This window comes from Cephus cinctus, unplaced genomic scaffold (assembly GCF_000341935.2).
Source record: "Cephus cinctus unplaced genomic scaffold, Ccin1 Ccin1_scaffold3262, whole genome shotgun sequence".
Taxonomy (NCBI): domain Eukaryota; kingdom Metazoa; phylum Arthropoda; class Insecta; order Hymenoptera; family Cephidae; genus Cephus; species Cephus cinctus.
In genome coordinates this window covers 119,663-129,884 of record NW_014334519.1, presented here as the reverse complement: position 1 = coordinate 129,884, position 10,222 = coordinate 119,663, and positions in this window count along the sequence as shown.

Sequence of the window (10,222 nt, the reverse complement as noted above, 5' to 3'; positions counted from 1 at the left end):
TTTTTTTTTTTTTTTTTTCCTTTAGGGCAAGATTTTTTTGGACTCGCTTCTAGGCAATTATTTAACCCTAACCGTGGGAATTTTTCGTCATTTTTTCTTCACCTCCGTTTTTTTTTTTTTACGTCGATGAAAAGAAAAATCGACCAAGGCTCGCGTGCGGGATTCGTAAGACGCGCGAAAGAAGTGGAAGATCGGGGGACGGTGGACGGGGGAGCGAGGGGAAGCCAGGAAAAGGGAAGAGAATGGAAGATGAAAAAAAAAGTAGGATGAAGATGGTATACGTGGTGTGTCTGAAAAAAGTGCACGAGGGACAGGATGATGGCATACGTATGTATACGTATATATATATATATATATATATATATATATTTGTAGTAATAGTGAAAGAAAGAAAAAGAAGTAAAAGTAGAAAGGGCACGAAGAGACTCAGCCAGCCACTAATGCCTCTACAAATCTTCCGTAGCAGAAACACGTCGCGCAACGTTTGCCGCCGCGTTGCGTAGCGTCCTTGTGCTCTGCAGGTCCGTTCCGCAATCGTGTTTCGCGTCAGCGACTTGGCTTCCCTTTTGTGTACGCCATTACGTCCATTAAATTCCACCACTTTACCTTCGCGGTATTACCCACCATGTGTCTCTACAATAAACCTACACGCTGGTATACTCTGGTACACATAATGGTACGTCAATATATATACCTATTTATATAGATATAGTTAACGTTTGCTCATTCCGCAAAACCAAGCTAATGGTGTATATACCGAAAACCGGGGAATCCCCCGATTCGAAATCGTCGAAAGATCCGTTAATTCGAATGGATTCTACGGGGACAACTGTCGTTGGGGCTTTAACGGCTTATTCGACGCCTCCCCTAAATCCAGCATCCCTCATACGCGGTTTCATTGTTCCGAATCACCTAATAGGCGTAATTAATCCATGCCATGTTCAACTCCCAAGTACTAACCTACTGTATATACTAAGTTGTATATATATAGGTATACGAATCAATAGAGTGCAGATACCAAGAAATGTAAACATCCGACTAGCTCTCAATTAAGTGGGAAATATCAGCGTGTGTTCCTGTGAACGAAGCTGAAATTCAATCCTGTGTATCCGCCAGCCTGCACTTCTGTTTAAATTCCCACCGGTAAGCGCAGCTTACAAAAATACTGGAGCGGGGTAGTTGGAATTTTTCTGAAAGAACCTCTTGTCGACGGAGCTTAACGGTTCGGAAGACATCAGGGAAGAAACTGATTTAATAGGGTTAACACGCAGGTAGATCAGTCAGGACGGGCTGGTAGTTTAATGACTTGGGGTAATGTGCTAGAGCGACGTAGGCGCCAGGGCTACCAACTCTCTAACTAGTTTACGGGCTGATCTGCCGTTAGCGCCGAATTAGACGAGTTCTGACGGCTGCAAAGTTTCATCCCTCCGGTACGAAGAGAATCTAGTGATTGGTTATTTTAAAAATTAAAAAAAAAAAGACTATTGGTATTAAAGATAGTACTAGATTGGCCCACCCTGTAGCAAGGGATAGTGGAAAAAGAGTAGCGACGGAGAAAGATAAAAGGTGGCACAATTACGTTCCGTCGATACGGATGGCGGAAACTATTGGTAACGGAGAGGCACGAATTTAGCCCCGAGCTACTATGGAGTACGTGTATCGAGAGGGTATTGAGGTTAGTTGGATAAAAAAAGATGGCTGTACCGTTGGAAGGTGGTACGTCACGGTTGCGTTATACTCGGTGATATTTCGTCGGGCATTTTAAATCAAAAAGTTTAACCGCCACAGCCAGGAAAATGCCACGACTTGGCTCGAAACTTTGGCAATATGTGCCTCGTGCTAAAAGCCGCAACAATACTGGTGAGTTCCTCACTCGCGAATATCAGCATACCAGATCTAACTGAAATATCGTGAGTCTGAACTTTTAAGTCGTCTTGCGGCAACGTTCACGTATTACATTTAACACGGCTGACAAAGGCACGTCCTAGGGAATTTTTGCCCGTGCAGTCCGACATTCGAACGCGCCCTAAGGATCAATTGAGTTTGCTGGAAGTGTCCGCGGGCAGAATTCTATTTCTTGTTCTTTCCGAGAGATGGTCATGTACAAGAAAAAGCACGAGGGTAGCTAAGGAAAGGGTAAAATATTTTTACTTTTTCGAAAAAAAATTTCACCACCTTCCATATACCCTAACCTCAACCCAGTTGGAATCGATTACAAGGTAAGAACAAAGGACTATGGGTAGTACGTACCGACGACAGGATTGAATGCTGCTATTTAAGTTTCTCCCCCAGAATATATCCGCAGGGGGTGAGTCGTGCAGAAACGAAGAAGGGATGAAAGTGGTTTGCAGTACCTAGAGTAAGGGTAGGTAAGCAGTGGTGAGATTGGGGTGCCCGTTTCTTCCTTCCTTCCTTCCTTCCTACCCTTCTTTGATAATCAACCCTTCCCCCAACGCCCTCCCACGAAATTCCATCGTTACGAATTCGTCGACTTTCGCTCTTTCTTCTTCGGCGCAGCACTTTGTCAATCCGGACTTCCGATAAATAAAGAGGGTCCTATCAGTGACAGACTGTGAGCAACTCACCCTTTTCCACTCTGATCTCTACCAACATCCCTCTAGCGCAGCCTCCCTTACCTTCTAGTTAATATCCCGGAGGCTCTGCCATGGATCCCCCTAATCTATCCGACTCCTTTAATTATACCGCCGCGAGAAACGATGTACCGATAGGGACGCTTGAATATATCACCAGCGATTTCTCCCGAGGTACGCCCGATAAAAACGAGCTCTACCTTACCGGCATAGCGAATTATTCACTCATCCAAACGACGCTGACTAATTTCAATAGAAATTAAACCTTAATCGCCATTGTTACGTGCAATTACAAATAATACTATTTATATGTTTATATGCATACCGTAGATGTACCAACATAGGCTACTTCATCGAAAATTACAATTACACTGCTGAAATTTTGCACTGTTCAAATATACACGCGGTTTACGCAGCGCTCGTATGGTAATAGAAGACAGGCTCAAAGGCAATGCCTATAGAGACTATAGATAGGCCCTCGATATGACCCCTCTATGGAACAGGGCGAACGGGGTATAGGACGGCAATGTCCTGGGTGCACTCACTACATCCCAGGACGAGGCATATAATTTACGAGGGGTTTCAGCAATTTGCTGTGTACGTCACGTAAAACGAAGTGTACGTCTCGTTTAATAAATTGAATTCATAAAAGACAATTTTACCGCGCTATTTATAGTCTTGTGATGTATATACGTTTACGACAGAAACTACGCGTATATAGATATGCATGTAACTATTTGACTAACCTGACGTTAACTCTTCGTAACTATGCTTAGTAAGATTAGGCGATTCTATCAAGCAAGTTCAGTACCGGAAGCTAGTGGAGGCACGGAAATTTCCGGTTCGGTTATTCCTCCTCCACATGATGCTTCTCTGTATAGGAATTGTGTTTCCATTTTACAACCACATTGGATGTTCCTAGTTCGGCATTAGTATCTGCTGTGTACCGACAGAATACCAGTAAGCTCGGATCTATACTAGATTGTGGAATGGAGAGGGTGAGGAAAATGTGTACCGATGCTTACGGGATAGTTCAGCATAGTCTATTAGTGGAAACTTGAAATAATTATGTCTAATGGACTATAGAGGAATACAGTGATTGGCGTGGTAAAAACTTGCAGTGAAAAGATATAATTATCGATATAAAATAGTTAACCTTCACGGATAACCTCACTTAATTAATTATACTAATTGGCTATGCAGGCAGTACAGTTCGAGCGAGCTGTATACATAAGCGAGACTCTTGAAAGTCTATCTAGTTACCCTTATCGAAACATTCTATAGGAATTACTTCGTGATTAATGAAACATTCCGCAATTAACTGATAGTATCAACCCCCTTCAGCTTCGTTGACAAATGCTTGTGCCTGTAAAAGAAAGAAAAACTTTCTATGTAGAGTCAAAGTCCGCGTCGTTCGTATAAATGAAAAAGAAGCCAGTGAAAATAGTGAAAATAAAAATTACTTCGTATTACCGTTAAATAAAAAACGATTATTTTCGATCAAGACATAAGATACAGATCGTGGTTATAGTATCAGCGTCCTGGAGTACAAGCAGCTACGTAAATTGAAGCACAAACAAGGCATTTACACGGTGTGCTGATTTGACGTCACTAAGGGTTAATGGAGTTTGCTTGTAGTTTCTGCTTCCAATGGTCAGTACAGTGTGAATCAGGCTTAACGTTCATTCGTCGCCGCGTAATATCCCTTCGCCAATTTTGCCAACCGCAGTACCTTCCCATCAACTTCCAGTGTCGCACGAGTAATGATATTATCGATGACGATTAAATGAACCACAGCAGACGGCCAAAGTCAGTGTGACCACGGGCAGAGCGTGCAACCTCGGCCATTCGAGGATAATGGAGTTTACGTGTCGTGTACAAGCCAGGAGCCATATTCTCGAGGTAGCCAGTAACCTAAACGTCGTCTAAATGCCGGCCGTTAATGTTTACCAGGTAGGACAATCCTTGGTATATAATAATACGTATATGTATATTCTGCTAACCTATTCGCTCGCCTGTCACAACGTGCTGCGTTTGGATTAACGACACGGATATTTATGACAGCTCGACCGACTGACTATAACCTAACCTCTTCGGGTTGTTTCACTTCAATAATTACCACTGTTCACTGCTTGCATCATATTTTTTGCTGATATTACCCACAGCCAACTTAACCTCTCGCCTCTACGTGACTGAGACTGAAAATTATGCGTTTCCAAGCTCTCTGGCTGATAACAGGACAGCCCCGACACCACTTGCGTGCCATGACAAATGAATTGCATCTATCAAGTTCACCCTCGCGCGACAGAAGGTAAAGGATTGATACTGGCAAAAAAAGCAGGGCAGACAAAAATCGAGTCTCGAGAAACTACCCGCGACTGTGGAAACGGGACGGATGTTTTATTCGTCAAGGAAGCGAAGTGCGAGGGGATGAGTGAGAGCGGAAATAAAGTGATCGGAGAAAGGGAAGGAAGAAAAAAAGCCCAAGAATTTTCCACGATACGATATTGTCTCGCTCGTGGATGTTGGTACGTTCTGTCATTGCCGGCTGGATGCCTCCAGACAATGGCGTCGTGGCTTTTATCCATTTAGGACGTCCACGGTGGCGCTGTAGCTATTCTTTGAGATTTTACGCATCGGACGTTGTATTGTTGGGCGTGAATTATCTGACACGAGGTGGCGTCACATCGGATAAAGTAACGGCGAGGTGGACGTAGGATCCCTGATATTTTTGCGAGAAACAAAATAGAGTAACGTCTGGTGGCTTCGAGACGGGTTCAATATGACGTCACGACGGTTTGCCTTTTTTTGCCTGACGACAGAAAATTTCTAACTCTGAATTTATACCAGAGTCCAGCGAACAATGGCAAACGCATAGACACACATGGTACTTGGAAATGTAGATTGAAGCTTGAATTTCAAGTCGTACACAAATTTCAGTCCGACTCACCTGGTTGAATACAAAATGGCTGAGAACGGTCTGAATCGTAGAAACGAGCTGGGCGAGAGGAAAGAGGGTTGATGGTAAAATTTTATCAGTCTCTCGGAACACGTAGACAAAAGTTTATAGAATTTTGGAGTACTTACGGAAACTTGGAAAAACACTAGGTATAGTAATTCTCTCCTGGATTTTCATTATGTTGAATTTCTCGACATACCGTAGTACGAACAACAAGGTAGTTCCTAATGGCAACGACACTGAGTAAATTACATTCTCATTCCCACGTACTGGTACCAGGAACCCTACATCCCACCAGTACAACTCTGGATATATTAGCAACAGCGTAACCTGAAGTTCTCGTAGTCGTCATGGGAGCCACAGGAAAATGGCGGAAACCTCTTGTCGCTTGTGCGTGACTGCGTGTACGTACATGGTAAACCGAGTGGCTTTATATGACCAGCAAAATACATTTTCAGAATGCCATAATTATACTCGAGACAGTGTAAGCCAGGATAGTAGTACCAGCGAAAGAAAAATAAAAAAACAAGTACAGGCTATATTAATGTAAACAAAAAAGATTCCTTACAAATATTCACATGACTTCTTTGTACTTTTTTTTTTATTAATTACTTAATCGGAAGATATTTTCCAAATTCCAATGGCGATTTCGTTTTAACATACTTACCGAATACCTGTAGGCTATTTCGTTCGATAAATGGATTGAAGTGAGCCAGGAAACCGACATACAGGCAGTTACTAGTACCACGTGGGTCAGTAGTCCGACATTTCCTGTTTCCGTAAAACGAACGACAGGCATGGTACGAAACCCGGGAGCGATATATGGTATAAATCGTGTATGCGGAATATATTGTGTATATATACGTGTATACGGTAAAGCACGAGGGGAAACGTAGAAGGGATAAATCTCCTTTGTCTCTTGCTAATTGCATTCTCTCATCGCTGTCTATTCTACACTACTGTCACATACAGACTCTACATGATATTTTTTTCAAGTAGCTACACAGTCATCGCGCGCATGCGCGTCAACGTAAAACGTCACAAACAGTCCTTTATTCTACCATGCAGTTACTAGACCTTTGTATCACGTCGCTGGTACGGAATGAGTCAGTGCAGTGTTTGAACATCATTGGCGAAGAAAGAGTGAAAAAAAGATGCGTGAAATGAAAAGAGGAAAAAAAGAAATTTACGAAAAAGAGAGAGAAAAGCGTCAACCGTCATTTACGCCAATGAATAAAATCGAATAGTTGAGATCAATCGGATTTGATATTAGGCATAATCCGATAGTGCACCTGGGCACTCGGTAAAATATCGACCACCCGTAAATCGCTAGCGCCATTGAAATCGATCCTAATATACATTTCTTCCCGTTGGAATTTTCATGTGTAATATGTAAAAGGCTGAGAATTTTATAGGAAAAATTCCCTCGTGCTACATCACTTTCGACTCGTTGCCCGTAGACGTGCACGTGTCCCGTAGGATTAAAATTACAAGGCCAGCGCACAGCGTGTCTGCCTCGGATTCTTTAGTCTCCCTTTTTCTCTCATCCTCCCCGCCGCCTCCCCTCTTTCGCGGTCTCGGTACCTGGGGTACTTGGCACGTGATACTTGGTCTTAGTCCTTGGTTCTGGTCTTGGGGTGTCTCTCACTCACTCACTCACTCTACTCTGACAAATCCACAGAGTCAGGGTTGCACAGGTAGGAAAAGTCCCACTCACCATATCGTATAATTACTTTCGACATGGCGGCTACTTGTTCTCATTTTACAGAGGCTATTTTCCTGGACGCGAGTAGAATAAAAAAAATTGAAAACATATTACATCGTTACGCTACATAGCTACGTGGCGGTAGACTGTTAGTATTTTCATGAAAATACAAAAAAAATGTGAGCGTTGTATTTTATAAAAATAAAAAGTCTATAGAACGTTACGGCTTTTTATTTTTATTTTTTTCACCCAATAGTAGTTAATCCTATTGACTGACGAGCGTAACCTAAAAATAAAATAGCAATCGAATGAGACACTTCCTCAAATTGTTATTGAATGCCAGTAAAACATGATTGATAAACAATACGTCACGATAATAGGAAATGATAATTTGAAGCAGCATCCCGGTATCGTATATTCTGTATGCGCATAATTTTCATACATCAGTCGGAAAACGTAGCGAATCGTACTTTAGGGAATGGATGGGAAAGAAGGAAAAGAGAAAAAGAAACAATTAATTGCCATGGGAACAAGGGTGACTCGATGTCGCAATTTATTTTCTCGTCGAATCTCCATCGTGTCTACGCCTTGATCTCGTTTGCATTTTTTCCGAAGCGAGTGCACCGGGATGCACACTCACTGTTGTGAATGCATCCCAGACTCTTTCCTTCGGTATCTACTGTCAACTATAGTGTACATATATATACATATATACATCCTATCTATCTGCTCAGCATTACGTAAAACGAAAATGCATAGCCAACCCGGCAAAGTCGATCGGCTCTCGCCAGTTCTTGACTCCTCGAATGCAGAGAGAAATACAGTTACTACATTTGAGAGATCCGAGTCCGTTTAATTGGATGAGTATAATTCGTAGGGAGCTTATCAGGCGTATGTAAATCAAGTATACCTATGAACCCTTTATGAAAATACTAAAGTAGGTAAAAACGGAGATATTCACTGTCAATGCGGCAGAGTACGTTGCTTTATGAAATTTTCAATGTATATGAATGTACATATAGCAGGTAATTCCAGTCCGACTGAAATTCCTGTACATACGTAAAGACGTGCAACACGTGTTGGAATATATTTTTATATTAGGCGGGGGTAGGAGTAGGGAGGGTTCACAACGAAAGGAGAAATTTTTTTTACCTTTTTTTTTATCTTCCCATACGAATCGCACATATATTTTCCAGTCGATCTTCCTTCTGGAAGGGTCCAGGGGTGAGTCTCACATAAATATGGCGGGCGGCGAGTCCGATGGAAATTTTATTATTGGGGCCGGCTTCCGATTAAACGGCGTAACGAAAGCGTCCCGGGCTCGGAGCCCTTTCTCATGGGAACGAGTGATCGCGAGGGTGCGGGGGTGCAGAGGAATTTGTTCGAAGGAATATATGGAAGCTGCACGCGACGAGCTCTGCTGCTAGCCTAGTAGACGTCTCTGTAAGACGTTTATTCATTGCGCCGTATCACGCGATGTCTGCGAGCCGGTAAAAAATAATGCAACGGTCGCGATGTAAAATGTCTGTAGCAAAGAGTGGAAGGAATAAAGCGGGAATACTTGTGCACCGGGAAACAAGGGATGACTGAGGGACGAAAGACGTTGGAGAAACTGAGAAAGGGAGAAGGGTGAGTAAAAGATGGCGAGAAGGAAAAACACACTTAGTTTAATGACTTGGAGCTTCTATTTCTTTTTTTAGGTTATGAGTTCAACGTAGTATCCAAACACGTATTATAATTCGCACATGGAGATTCGCCGTGTTGACTCGAGTCCACCACTGTGAAGTACGGCAGAGTGCGGAACTACGAAAATACTATAGTGCGCCAGTCTAAATAGAGATTTGTATGCAATGATAAAATTAAGCTCAAATTGAAATTTACCGGGCGCACTTTCACGTTGTAATTTGCAAACGCGCTTCGCGTTGTGGCGCGACGAGAAAAAATATATGCGCATATATATATATAATATATATATGTTTACAGTCTAAAAATACAGATTTTCGCCAACAGATTTAGCGCGTAACATACTATTTGGAGAGTAAGACTATTTTTGAATTCGTAAAAGCAATTTTGAGTGTCGGTGAAATACTGATTTCACGAAAGCTACGGTAGTTGTTTTTGAAAAATGAACCTATTATTACATGTTGGAAAAATTTTTTTGAAAAAGAACGCATTGAAAAAATAAATTGTCTATTGCAAAAAAAAAGACTGCTTAAATATTATTGAATAGTAATGCTGAAATATTGAGATAAGCAGAATAGTATAAAAAAAAAAAATTCAATTTTAATATGATTTATTTTAAAGGAAGGTTTGAGTTCTCTGAGCGTGAGGTTTACACGTAAAATAGAAAATTATTTCGTCGCGAGGGTAAAGCCTGTGTATTCTAAAAAGGTCAGTTTGGTCAGCCAGGCCCAACCATGTTGGTATACTCGTCGGTCGAACGAACCTGCTCATCTGGGTCCTTGTATGGTCCACGTGCTTCGTGAAATAGAGTGGCGTATTACATACATGTATGTATGAGCCAAGTAAATTAAGCCGCATTGTAATGTGGGATGTAGCGTCAAGGCTAGGACGAGGGTGGATACGAACTGTGAATTTATGTTTTCAATATCTTTTTCAGGAAAACCATCCTGGCCCTGACCATTAAACAAGACAGGGAGAGGGTGGCTTAGCCCTTGTAGAGAAATTTACACACCTAACACATGGGAGTATGTACACGTACGTGCCTATATGGATATACCAGGTTTACATTCCCTGGAAACTTCACGTGTTACTTTTAGGTTAAAATTGAATTAGCCTTAAACCTACACTCAGAGTTAACTCAGACCTAGTTCTTAGTTACCTGCGAATTATAAAAAACGCTTCTAATCGTTTATTCATTAATTAATATTGTTTTTAGATAATCTTGAAAATCACGAGCGCCAACTTGCTTTTGGTATTACGGCTGATTTACGTTGATGCGCCAAG